Below are 14477 nucleotides of genomic sequence, written 5' to 3' on the forward strand. Positions count from 1 at the left end.
GTGTTGTGGATGTAGTTGAAGTTTCCGCTGGTGGAAAAGACGGGCTTGGGCGTGTTTCCACCTATGTGGGTTGGTGCAGTGACTATCTGCTTGAGTCTGATGTTGGCGAGGTTGCCCAGGAGGAGGGTGGTGTTCTGGTCAATAGGGTTGTCCAGGAAGAACTGTAGGATGTAGTCGGTCAATGGTAGAGCCTGGGGTGCGATGTGGTCTACAATGGCATTGGTGAATGGGGGTTCATGGCCCGGGGGCCTATAGACAAGGGTACCGTGGAGGGTGATGTTGGGGTTGGTCCTGATCTGGAAGTGGAGTTGTTCCATGGTCACCGTTGGGTCATTAGAGAGCGTGGTCAGTCGGAGTGTGCTTTTGTAGATGATGGCAATGCCTTCTCCTGGATGGTCGGGGTAGTTCTTGCGGGTGAATTTGTAGCAGTCGGGGATGGCGATAGCGATGTCTTGTCGGAGTAGAGGGTGGTCCATGTTTATGTGAAGAAGACGATGTCTAAAGAGGTGGCATTGAGGAGGTCCCAGATTTCTGTGGCTTATTTGTGGAGGGACCGCATGTTGAGGATGATTCAGTTGAACTAGTCGGGTGCACTGTTGGTCAGCTGGGAATCAAGAGCACAGGGTGCAATGGTATTCTTCGGTGATGCTAGATGGCAGGCGGCGTGGCGTCCAGGTTTGAGGGCAAGAAGGGTGATGGTGTTGTTGCAGGGGAGTATCTAAGAGGCAGGGTCCCTAGTGCTGGGCACAGTACAGGGGCAGACAGACGCAGACGGGCTTGCCTTTGGCGCACCAGTGGCACACCCGCTGTGCATGGCCGCACAGCATCGGCTATTAAGTAGTTCTGCAGGGGGGCTGGACAGCTGGGAGGCGGGAGATGATGGACTCTGGAGGGGGCGGGTACGCAGGGGATCGCAGCAGCCATGAATGAGAGGATAGGGAAAAAGGAACTGCAAAAAAGCACAGGAAAAGCAAATCCAAACAAAGCAAAGATAAAAAAGACAAAGGTAGAAAAGAAATGGAGAAGAGCAGAAAGATTAACAGGACAGCAGAAAAAAAGTGACAGGAGGGCAGACAAGCTGCAGAGCAGTGACACTATACCACTGGACCACCAGGGATGAGGCACAGGCACGAGCCTGCGGGTGGAGGAGGGAATCGAACACCTGACCTCCAGGTCAGATGAACCAGTAGCAGCAGATGGGGGCAGCAGCAGCCAGACGGCGCAGCACTATGGGAAGAGGAAATCCACTAAGGGTTAATCCACCGTACACCCAAAAGCAAACTAACAGGTGGCAAGGAAAGGCAGCACCACCAGGTTACCTCTCCTGATCTAATAATCTAATATTGATGACCAGATTCCGCGTTCCCCAGTTCCCACGCGAATAACAGCGGGCCTGGGCCTGACTCGCCCCATGGGCCTCCTCAGTTATGTGTCCCATCTTCTCCCCACCTGGACATTGGCACCGGGACTCGATGCACTGCACTCTCTCCAATTCTGTAACTCAACCAGCAGGAGCCTCAGCCAGGTGGGATTTCACAAGCCTGGTAGAGCAGTTGCTGCCAAGTCTGCCTTGGAACGTCCTGATGCATGTGATACAACAGACCCCCCTTAGGCATGAAGTTGCAGCGCTCCCGCCACACAAGTTCAGCACAGCTCAGGGGCTCCACCCTCCACAGCGTTCAGCCAGCACCACATCATCTGGCCTGTGACGCAGAGAGGCACGGCCCACCATTGGTAATCTCCTCCATGCTCACAGTATAGTGGTGGCACCTGGTATGCGATGCTGACCTCCCTACATCAGTGTGCAAGAGCACTTCTACCATTCACAGCTCCAAGGTGTACCAGGCGGTCTTCTCACACAGGTCAGCAATGTGTCTCCATGCAACCTGTCAGACTTCACAACCAGGTAAGGGAGATCGCTGATGACTCGATGTCAACCGCCATGGCCCAGCAATTCCACAGTACTTCTGACTCCCACTCCGGGTCACAGACGCAGGCCCAGCGAGGCCTCCAGGACCCGGGGACTGTACCCGCTTTCAAGGTAGGTATGAAGAGTGATGCATCACTGGTTTTTCTGAGTGATGCACATCATTTCATAACTGTAGCACTGAACCTGTATTTCCTCTTACCTTGGGACTCTGGCTGGTAAACCTGGCAGTTGGGTGGCTTGGGGGGTGGGGGGGTAGCTGCACTTGGCCCTGGCCGCTCCATCATGCATTCCATTGGTTTTATATCCTATTTTTCTTTGGAGGTGGACTTATTGGCTGCAAAAAAAAAAGTGATGTTGGGCTGACTATTGTGAGTTTTTTTGCTGCTAAAGTGTCTTTTGTCACTTTTCTCTCGTTAAAAGTCAATGGGGCAGATTCACAGAACTAATCTGAGATAAAATCCCAAACTTACTACTTCTGGGGGCATATTCTCAAGGAGCTATCGCTGAGTTATAGGCACTTTATCAAAGCCAAAGTCAAGATAAATGTATCTCCCCATTCACAAGCAGGTGCTAACAGCCCATATCACCAGTTTACCTGCAATAGCATCCACAAAAAACATCGCCACAGATGACCCCGGCAACTATCGCTAATGAGATGCAGAGTAGTCAAAAGCAGCAACAACACCACTCCGCAACATTCTCAACGTCCAGCCAGGTCGGCAATAAGATCACAAAACAACCGATAAGGTGCATTAGCAGCAGGAAACTAACACCTACTCTGAACTGGTGTAAAGTCGAACAACAGCCTGCACCAGAAAAGGGAGCCCAGCCCACAGCCACACCTGAAGGGCAACAGATGCCATGGAGCCTCTGATCATACACCTCGAAGCCCCAACAGGGCCCCAACACCCACCGCCAACACCCCCAGGACCCACCCATGGGCACACACCCCCAGCATCCACCCCCAAGCAAAGACATGGCATATCAACTACATGAAATCATGTACCAAAGAATCCGCTTGATGACGCACAATCACATTTTGTGACATGCATGTATCGTCACAAAAATGAGCATCACACATTCACCTTCTAATTACCAAATGGAAATTTATTCAAATAAACACAGAACAGAAATAAAGACACATGGCGGCTCTCCTCGGGGAAATCTGTAGGTCCCAGCCTGCAAGACAAAAATCTAGATAAAAAGGTGTGTCTTGCGCTCATCAAAGGATAGAGAGAGAGAGTGAAGGAGAGAGAGAGAGAGATATAGAGAGAGAGAGAAAGAGAGGGAGAGAGAGAGAAAGACAGAAAGAGAGGGGGGAGAGAGAAAGACAGGAAGAGAGGGGAGAGAGAGAAAGACAGAAAGAGAGGGGTAGAGAGAGAAAGACGGAAAGAGAGGGAGAGAGAGAGAAAGATGAATGAGAGGAAGCGAGAGAGAGAAAGATGGAAAGAGAGGGGAAGAGTGAGAAAGACGGAAAGAGAGGGGGAGAGAGAGAAAGATGGAAAGAGAGGGAGAGAGAGAGAAATACAGAAAGAGAGGGGGAGAGAGACAAAGAGAAAAGAAGCGAGGGACAGGGAGAGAAAGTGCCAACACTGCGCATTCAGGCCTCACTGCTCACCTGCTGACACTGGTGTCTCTCCAACCACATGCCGGTATTTAGTGCAGTTCACCAGGTCCCAAATCTGAAACCCGCGAACAAGGCACCCTCCACATCATGCAACCCGTTCCATGGGCTACCAGGTCTCACATTTGATTCTGGGTCTTGATTTCACTAGGACAGAGGACATACCAGTGCACAGGGCATCATCACAGGCTGCACACCAGCTCAGCCCTTGAGGTGCCACCAACTCTGTAACCCACGAGGCCACCCCACGTGGCGGTGGGCATGCACTGCCCGCTGGCTCAGGCCTACACTGCAGTCTAGCAGGGCTCACTTTGATCGTCAGCAGGCCGGACTGCCAGGACAGGGCATCATCACAGGCTGCACACCCGCTCAGCATTTCAGGTGCCCCTACCTCAGTGCACCGAAAGTCACTGTCCTGTGGCAGTGTGCCTCTGCTGGCCGCAGTGTATCCAGTGCTACCAAGTCTGTGCCCCAAAAGTCATGGACCATCTATGATTGAGTATCGTGGTGAGGACCACAGACAGCATGTCACCTCCGGTCCTGGGGAATGTGATGTTGCAGGGCCCTAGGCCCTCATGACTACATTAACACCACACGGATGCACCCAGATATTTTTATTGGCAGGGTCATATGTCTTGTGAGGTGTGTGCTGGATGGGTGGGGTGTGGGTGTAAACTAGTCATGAGGGAGTGGCTGTGGCATGCTGACAACTAGACCTGTGGTCGGCAGATCACTACCAGGAAGACATGGCACATGTAGCCTTGTCATCCCCCACAGTGAGTGTAAGCAGAGTGGACTGGCCTGGTGTATGCCAGTCCAGTGTCAGAATGTGACCAATGACCCCGGGGCTCTGTGCATGGTTTCGTACTGGGCTGGAAAAGGAAGTAACTAATGCGTGTGCCTCTGTTGGTGTGTCGGCGCCACCCGGACCGCATTCAGCAATGTGTCACCCTGCGACCCAAGTCTCACAACATGAGCAACATGGACGTAAGGGGGAATCACCGAGCCTACATTCATCCATACTTCCACACTTGGAAGACCACAGACATGACACACCTGTGTGATTATGTGTGTCTAATGCACATTCATAGAGTGTTGCAGCTGGAGCAGTACAAGGTCATGCAAACCCCACCTTACAATGTTGGCCCGTGGAGGGCCAGCTCGCGTCCTTCAGGGAATGACAAGTCCAAAGGAAGAGGAAAAGTTCAGTCCGCAGTCTGATTGCTGTGTCATTGGTAACCAAACAAAATATGGCAGTCCACGTCGAGGTCCAAGGTGAGTGTCGCAGAGTGTATTGGGAGATAGTGGAAGGTGATGATGCAGAGGGCAGAACTAAGCAGAAACAGGCCATATGGAGGACATTCATGCTACTGCGTTCTTCTTACCACGATGGTAGAATCATCCGCATCTCCGTCCTCTGCAGTTTCATGTGCCTCACGTCTGGGTGGTGGTGTTCTGCCTCTAGCACTGTGTGGCACTGACATATCAGTGGCCGGAGGTGGAAGGTTTGCTGCACTGTGTGGCACTGACACATCAGTGGCCAGAGGTGGAAGGTCTGCCGCACTGTGTGGCACTTCAGGGAGTGGAGATGTGAATGTAGTGGTAGCAGCAGCAAGCATCAGTGCCAGGCCATGTGGCAGCAATGCACGAGGATGGTCCTGAGGTCATTGAGGAACCCAACTACCTCTTGCTGGTGTGCAGCAGTGGCAGCCGCTCTTTCTGCCTGCGTCCACTCCATGGTCTCCATTGACCTCTGCATGTGTTCCAACACCTGTGTGACATCGCTAGTGCCACTCTGACTGGACAGTTGTTCTAGTTTCTGAGTCAGGGCTCCAGCAATGTCAGCCATGGTCAATTGGAGAGCATGGAGCAGACTGTAGGTGTCCTTTAGAGACCAGGAGTGGTCCCTTATGGAACTTAGAGACCCACATATGACATCTAGTTTGGCTGCCATGGGGTCGAAGCCCACCCGCACCTGTTCAGACAGATTCTCCTGGCACCCCAACACATGGTGTTGGAAGGCCATGTGTTCTTCGTGGGGGTCCTGGGAGGCAGCCCTGGTGGTGGGTGCTGCCTGCTGCATGGTGAGTGCATCTCGTCCAGGTCATCCTGTGGCGCAGGACTCCAACCTATGGGCTGCATTTTATGCCTTCCAGTTGTTGGCGAGTTTCAGCATGGTTTTGCGCTTGACATCATTCCAGTGCCTCTTGACCTCTTCCATTGTCCTCTTCAGCACTCCGACGGCCTTCACCTTGTCCACGATGGACCGCCACAGTCCATTTTTTGTTGCCAATGACACATGGGAGGTGACGAACAGTCGTTGATTGTGTTCTACCACCTCCGTTATCAGGATCCTGTTTTCATGCGGAGTGAAGTGCTTCTTCCTACTCTTCTTCTCCGTGCCCTTCCCTGACCCCGAGATCCCAGGCTGGTCCTCTAGGGGGCTTGTAGGGTTCTGGTTGTTCTCCGTACAACATCCATTGTGCTACGCTGTTGTTTGGCATTTGTTTGTCTGTTTTTTCTTCTTTTATGGTGATTTTTCCCGCCTGACGTGTATGAGTTGCACCCCTGTTGCTGGGTTTTGCTGATTTTTTGTATCACATTTGGCCTCATCGCAACTTTTTTTGCGTTCGTGTTTCGCATTTTTGCGACGTCGCTTTGACTTTATTACTGTCATTTGATGCGTTGTTTTGGGCCTATCGCATGGTACCTCCATGTTGTGAATACTTAGGGGGTCATTAGGATGTCGGGCGGATTGCCTCTGCCAAGCTGGCAGTAGCCACCGCCGGCCTGGCGGAGGCTATCCGCCCGACATCCATTGCCCAATTCCCCCCCGCCATATTAAGATGGCAGGGGGACCGCAGTGGTGAAAAACACCGTCTGCCTGTTTTCCGCCCCAGTCGCCTTGCGGCCGGGGGGGAAATTGTGTAATATGGTGGCGGTGTCTGTTAGACACCGCCAGCCATATTACAATGGGCATTTTGGCAAGCCTTTCCGTGGCGGCAATGCCGGGGGCCCCCTTCAGGCCCCCCTGGTGAAGGCCGAGGTGTGTGTTGCAAAGGGGGGGTACCTGTGGTACCCCCCTGCATTTGCATACACCAAGCAGCAGGCACCGCGGGGTGCCTGCCGCTTCGTGTATGCAAATGCGTGCATTTCATTTTAAGATTGTGGCGGGCGGTGCAGTGAGCACCGCCTGCCACAATGTTAAAATGAGGATTGCGCCCGCCACTGTGGCGGGCGCATCCTAATGCACATTTCGGGACCCCCGCCCTTAAGGCGGGCGGTCCCGTTTCCCGATAGGGTGGCGGGCGGGCATCCTAATGAGCCCCCTTAGTTAACACAGCGTGATTTTCCCGCGATGGACGGCAAAATGAAGGGGTTGCGTTGAGCTAATTTTGCGGTTATTATCACACTTTATTGAGAATATCCCCCCTGGTAGTCACAGAAGGCATTTAATAATAGTAAAGTTAGGGCTCCTAACTTTACTACTTGTTAACTGAGATAACATCCTAAACTTACTACTTTTGGTATTCACAGAAGGCATTTAGTAGTAGTAGTAAAGTTAGGAGTCCTAACTTCACTACTACTAAATGCCTTCTGTGAATACCAAAAGTAGTAAATTTAGAATTTTATCTCAGATTAGTTCTGTGAATCGGCCCCAACATTTTTATTGCCTTGACGCTACTGTTAGCAGCAGTTTTCACAGTAGCTAGCTGTTACTATCGCCTTGTTTCGACGTATTGTAAATACATTTCTAACAGGACAATCGTTTTTGGTGCTAGGACTCGTTAAGAAAATTGCTGCTAACTAACACTAATGCTGGTTAGCAACAGTTCTTCTACATATACCCCAAAAACTGTTGACTCTTCCTTTAGAGATAGCAGGTCTTGGAAATCCAAAACAACAGTTTGTGTAAAAGTTTCCTTTCGGTCTTTACTTCTGCTGACAATACTTCCAACATCTATGTGATTGAAAATGCAGACTTGCTGTTTTAGGACTTTATTGTCACTGTCATTTGGGATACTACATGTAACAAACTGCCCTATGAAAGAAGGTACAGACTTATCTGTGTCTGGTGCAATTTTAATCCACAACAACACATGAATATGAAGAGCACCTCTTGCTTAGTACTCTTTGCGCCAAAAAAAATCAGAGACTTTTTCAAGAGGTGGATTGTTTTTGTTGCAGATGAATGCAAGCATGGCTTACAAATGGTGGTTAAAATACCTGCAAACATTTTAAGGATCTAAAGAGCAAAGCTCTCCTGGTTTGTTCAGATTGATGTTTTTAATGTTATAGTTTGCTTCTCTCAAAAAGTAATGTAAGTCGTCCCATGCATACTCCGCACACTGAGGGTCATAAACCAAGTTAGTGCACCTAAATTTCGTAAGATACATTTCAGTTTATCATGATGATGATACCAATATTCAGTGGTGCCACGCTGGCATGCCATCAAATTTATCAAACTGTATTCCAACTTCTCATAATTTCCATGAATTTTGTTGAGAAAGTCTCTTGCGGATATAATTTGCAGATTAACCGCTCTCTTGAGAATATGAGTAAGAGCATACAATGGTCCAGACAAATCACTTTCAAATACCAGGTGTAATATATTTGGAATATGTTGAGGAAATCTAAGGTCCTTGGAATACTATCTCGTTGATGTATACTCAGCTGCTAGTATTTGCACTGGACGGTCCACCTACGTCAGATGGAAATAGTTGTAGAGAACAGCGAGCTTCTACACTTTTCTCACAGACACTCATTGGAGCTCCCTTGGCTTGTTTCATCTGGATGTATGCTGTAGTGCTCATATATTTGTTTAGATTTAGTTCAGTTCACTTTTTCGAATTGTCCACTTGAAGGTAACATTTCATCCTCAATGAAACATCCATCTGTGAGAACATCTACATCTTTGTAATACCCATTATTTTGTTTGAGTTAGAATGTAGCATTCTTCACTTTATTCACATCCACTAGTTCTTGTAAGACATTTTAGTGTTTTGTGAGCACACCTTTCACTAGAATAATAAGCAGTTCATCTATATCTCTCTCTATACCCACAGTTTCAATGTTACTTTTAGTATCTAAAGGTAAGTCCACAACTCTTCCTTTGAGACCTTTCTGTAACTCAGTCGATGGAAGTTTGCCTGTCTTTGATTCCATACGAACGATTTTTGAAATCTACATTTCGGATTTGGCTTTTCTAATGAGTGTCTCGACAACATATACAAACATATTTGGTTTCTCTATAGAAACTGCATTAAGCTTTGTTATTTTGTGGGCAAGCTCATCAGTATTATCTGATCTGTTACTCTACAACTGGACACACTAACTCCTCTTTTTCTCTAGATTCTACTTCAGGACCAATGAAATGGAATTGAATATCATCACAAACGTTTTCAACCGGATGTATGACGTTACAAAGCATACTTTTACCACGCATACCAATACAACGCGGTATTTACAACGAATACCGTTACAACGCATAGCGCTTAGAGGTGCTGGAGAGTGGTAAGTATAATTTTATATTCCAACTCCAGTCCCCGTGGACACTAGGGAAGGTGTTGGATATAAAATTATACTTATTCCCTATCCTAGAGCGCCCCACAGCGCAATGCGTTGTAATGGTATGCGTGGTAATGCGTGCGTTGTAGTGGTAGTGCGTTGTAAAAACTTTGTTGTAACAGTTGTATACCTTTCAACCTCTTCTACTGTACCATACAAAAAATGTGTGGTTTAATTGTCCTACACACAATCCAGGAGTTTTTACATAGTGAAGTCTTCTAACTAAATTTCACATTTTAAGAATGATTAAAAGCCAACGTACGAAAAATGGTGAAGGTGCCTCCTGACACTTTCTTGGATAGACATACCCAACAGTGTTCGTGTAAATTAGTCATATTCCTCTCTTTGCATGGATCTAAACCGGGCAATGTTTACCTGGAAATTTACATAGGAAGGTTCTTAATATATCAATATTTTCCTAACGAACACTGCACATACTGCTGCAGTCCCACTTATAAACAGGTGCATGTTTACGCTTCCCCGGTACCTCTTTAGCTAGCTCCTCCTCTATATTTCTACAAACCATCTTCCCTTTCCAAAAAAACTGCCATCTTTTATCTCATCCTTGAAACAAAGAAGGGTTTGGCTTGAGCGCAGTAAGGCTACGCCTACAAGTATATGAAACAAAACAACTGCCAATACTGCTCGTACTATTTAATCATAAACACAATAAGCTGAGTTGGCACTTCTCAACTTAGAAGGACCAAACATTCAGTCCACACCTAATGTTAAATGCAAAGAAGTTTATTTTCTACTTACAAAATTATTAATTTAAGAAACTTTTTTGAATTTTTGTTTGTATCAACAAAGGAAAAAATCACAAGGATCTAGACACAAAGAAGGGGGGAATTTTGTCAATATGTACAATTCGAGGAAACAACAAGAAGGGAGTGTGGGTGATGCGGGGGAAAAAAACAATACACAACATAAATGTCCAATTCAACTCAATCAAACTCGCAAACCTGGCATTCGTACTACAGTCAAACCACATACAAACATACAACAAGTGAGGGAGTGTGGAAAAGGTTATGTACAAAGGGCAGAAATTATGTACAAAGGGAAAACATTCTATCTAATATTTACAACTCGATTGAGCAAAACAAGACTCAATTCTTAATGAAAACACAAAAATACATTCTATATGAGAAAATAAATAGGCTTAAGTAGCTCAATTCAAATGCACTATATGCAGCCCACTAGCTGAATCTCAATCACCCCGATGACACAAGGTCACCGTGAGGAGAAGTTTAGCAATTATTCAATCTAGAGAGGTCGACGCGTTTCGAATCCCATTACTCCTTGGGATTCTCCTCAGGACCAAAGACAGACATAAATCTGAAAAACATAAAATCAACATAAGAAAAACAACTCAGTCAGATATCCGCACACGAGAGAGACACTCGACTTAACATCCAGCCCAACACACACACATGTAGTACCTGTCAGGTTTTCTTGTCGGGTTCTTTGGAGAAAACTGTAAGGAAGAGAGGAATAATCCGTAAATGTACTAATCGGTTGGTTTCCCAAGTTCATAGAACAGACGAAGGTTGCTGAACAACTTACTGGAATGTATTCTGTAATCTTTTTGTAAATCTTGACGTTTTTTGCAGTCTCAATCGATGGAAGCGGAAGTTGCCATTATGTGTCCATCTGTCTAGAAATTACCAGAGCTCGTCAACGCGATTGTGAAAATCTATCCTATTTGGAAGTTGTACAAAGACCGCTTTAGGCAGCTAAAGTTCTAAGTTGTTGCAGTAAGCTCTTACCATCCGCCGTCTATGTCCGTGAACCTCGTTTGGCATTGAAATCCGGCGCCGTGTTGAATTGTCATAGATCGGGCGCTTATAACAATCGTCATCCGGGCCCCTGGGGGTTCTGGGAATTGTAGTTTCATGCGTCTTTGCCTACAAATGATACAGTTCTGACATTTCATTGAGTCCTTTTGTGGTGGTGTTAAATTTAAGTATAAGCATTGCCTCTCTTTGTCTGAGCTTTACTTCCAGGTCGCCTCCTCTTTTATCAGGGTCAATTTTAGAAATGACCGTCCACTTCAGGTCGGTTTCAGTATGTCCATTTTCTAGCCAATGTTGGACTAATGGCGCTGTAAGGATTTTCATCTTAATTCTCGATTTGTGTTGTGAGATTCGTTGTCTTATCTCTTGATTTGTCTTTCCGATGTATAACTTGCCACAAGGACAAGAAATACCATACACAACATTCCGGGTTTTACAATTGGTAAAACTATCGGGCTTCCAGAAGATTCCGTCATGTTCAAACAATGATCCTTCCATTGTTAGCGGGCAATTCACACATGTCCCACATTTGTGATGGCCTTTTATCGGTGGCAAGCCTACATATTCTCTCAATGTGGGGTTTGGTGCTTTTGGTACCATTGCACGTACAATCTGATTGGCAATGCTCTTGTCTTTTTTGAACGCAAAGAGCGGTTTGTTGTTAAATTGAGGGTCCAGTTCTTCTATTAAATGCCAATTTTGGTGGATGGTTTTCTTTAGCCAGTTAGATGATGGACAGTAGGTCGAAACACAAACAACTCTAGACAGTTTCTCACGTTTTCTTCTTTTAAGTAGTTCTTCCCGTGGTGCCCACCACGCTCTTTTTTGGGCTTGTTTTAAAAGTTTAGACGGATAACCTCTCTGCAGGAGTCTCTCTCTTAGGGCATTGGCGTGTTCAGTATATTCTTCTTTAAATGTACAATTCCTCCTGATTCGGAGGAATTGGCCCACCGGTAGGTTTTGTTTTAGACTTCGCGGATGATTACTTGAAAAGTCAAGCGCCTTATTTCTATCCGATTTTTTCCGGTATAAAGTTGTTACCAATCTGCCATTTGTGCAGTAGACTTCTACGTCTAAGAAGGTGATTCTAGTCTTTGAGAATTGAATGCTAAATTGGATGTCTCTGGTACGATTATTCAACCATCCATGGAAGTTCATTAGTTCATCTTCGTTCCCTGTCCATTTTAGAAAGATGTCATCAATGAATCCTACCCATCCTCTTATCTGGTCTTTGTACGGGTTGTTGTTATATACGAAGCACTCCTCGTATTGGCTCATGTAAAGTACGGCAAGCTCTGGGGCGAAGGGACAGCCCATCGCTACTCCCTTAATTTGGAAGAAAAAATCATCTTTGAACTTAAAATAGTTTCTAGTAAGAGCTATTTTGGCAAGTTCCAAAATGAAACTTGTAGGAATCCTCATTGGTCTCTCCCTTCGGTCTAGGTGTATTTCTAAGACCTCTAGGGCTTGATCTTGGGGAATTTGTGTATACAGCGACACTATGTCCATACTTACGAGAAGATCTTGGTTCTCAGTAAATGGTAAGGTGTTCAACTTGGAGATGAAATCAGTAGTGTCTTGTAGGTAGGATTTGACTTGTGGCATGAATGGTTTCAAAAAGAAATCAATGAATTTTGAAATGGGCTCAAAGAGCGACTCACAACCGGAAATGATCGGTCTCCCTGGTGGCGCCTTTTCATCCTTATGTACTTTAGGAAGCACATAGAATAGTGGTATTCGTGGGTGTCTGTTTTGCAAGTACTCAAACTCATTTTTGCCAAGAAAACCCTCTGCAAAACCTTTGTTCAAGACAGAAAATAATTCCTTCTGTAATTCTTTAGTGGGATCATAGTCAATTTTGCGATAACATTCCTGGTCTGATAATTGGCGAGTAGCCTCAGCGATATATTCATTCGTGCCCCAAACAACGATCGATCTGCCCTTATCGGCTTGTTTTATTATAATGTTGTTGTCATTTTTTAGGGTGGATAATGCCTCTTTTTGGGCTTTAGAAAGATTGGGTTTGATATAGTTCCGCTTCTTTTTTTCTTCGAAGGAAATTGCCGATAGAATTGTTTTTTCAAATACGGACAGACCTTCACGGACACTATTTGCTTCAACACCTGAGAGCAGGCACAATTCCAACAGGCCTAATAGTCAAAAACATACCGGTCATCTTTACAGAGGACGCGTTGTATAAAAAGGGCTACAGTTTCATAGAAACCAAATGTAGCCGAGATCTCATGGTTTTAACCATTGAGACTGCCCAAAGACTGTCGAAAGAACAACTAAAAGAGATTGAATTACTGGAATCAGCGATAAAAAACAACCAACAGATCACTGATTCAAAAGCTTTGTTGGAGAAAATCGATAAAGAAATATTAGAGTTCAAAGACTACACTGTAACTTTAAAGGAGAATAACTTCGAGAGAGATAAGAGAAACTTCGCTTTCGAAAAGGCGTACCCATACCTCCAACCAGATTTTTATTCAAGACCAGAGGCTAAAAGATTTCTACCAGACAACCAAGGTAGATCACGGAATAAATATATAACTTTCTCGGATACGTCATCTTCCGGAGGGAGTGAGCCAGAGAGTGGCCATTTTCGACAAACTTTTCCACGACGAGGAGGTTATCAACCAAATTATCAACAAAACTTTCAATCAAATTACCAACATATTACTTCCCAACTACAACATCAACAAGAGCAGCCATTTTTAGCACAGGATCACACAAAACCAAGAGGCAAAACAAGGTATCACCAACCATGGTAAATGTCAACGAGGCGGCAAAACTACAAAAATTAAAAGAATCATCAATTTACAATCTTTCGCTGAGACCTCTTACTGAGATTGAAAAAAGTGTTTTAGAAAAAGGATTAACCTTCGTACCAACAAAAGCTATGGATTTTGTCAGATTAAAAACAGAATTTATAGAATTTTGCAGGAAAATTCGATTGACCACTTTCTTTTCGGGGCAAGAAATAACGCCAAGTTCAGAAACAACAGGACTAAGGAAAAAATCAACTTTCTGCCCACCGGCCTATAAGGTCCCAAAGGAGGTAATAACATTTGAAAAAACAATTCTATCGGCAATTTCCTTCGAAGAAAAAAAGAAGCGGAACTACATCAAACCCAATCTTTCTAAAGCCCAAAAAGAGGCATTATCCACCCTAAAAAATGACAACAACATTATAATAAAACAAGCCGATAAGGGCGGATCGATCGTTGTTTGGGACACGAATGAATATATCGCTGAGGCTACTCGCCAATTATCAGACCAGGAATGTTATCGCAAAATTGACTATGATCCCACTAAAGAATTACAGAAGGAATTATTTTCTGTCTTGAACAAAGGTTTTGCAGAGGGTTTTCTTGGCAAAAATGAGTTTGAGTACTTGCAAAACAGACACCCACGAATACCACTATTCTATGTGCTTCCTAAAGTACATAAGGATGAAAAGGCGCCACCAGGGAGACCGATCATTTCCGGTTGTGAGTCGCTCTTTGAGCCCATTTCAAAATTCATTGATTTCTTTTTGAAACCATTCATGCCACAAGTC

General features: G+C 45.5%; 1 protein-coding gene across 2 annotated transcripts in view; it reads right to left on the minus strand.

Annotated features, from left to right (window-relative positions):
* Window positions 1-14477, minus strand: part of ADGRG4 (adhesion G protein-coupled receptor G4) — a 1454718-nt gene that overhangs the window by 748288 nt on the left and 691953 nt on the right. The gene's annotated exons all lie outside the window — the stretch shown is intronic.

This window comes from Lissotriton vulgaris, chromosome 4_1 (assembly GCF_964263255.1).
Source record: "Lissotriton vulgaris chromosome 4_1, aLisVul1.2, whole genome shotgun sequence".
NCBI lineage: Eukaryota > Metazoa > Chordata > Amphibia > Caudata > Salamandridae > Lissotriton > Lissotriton vulgaris.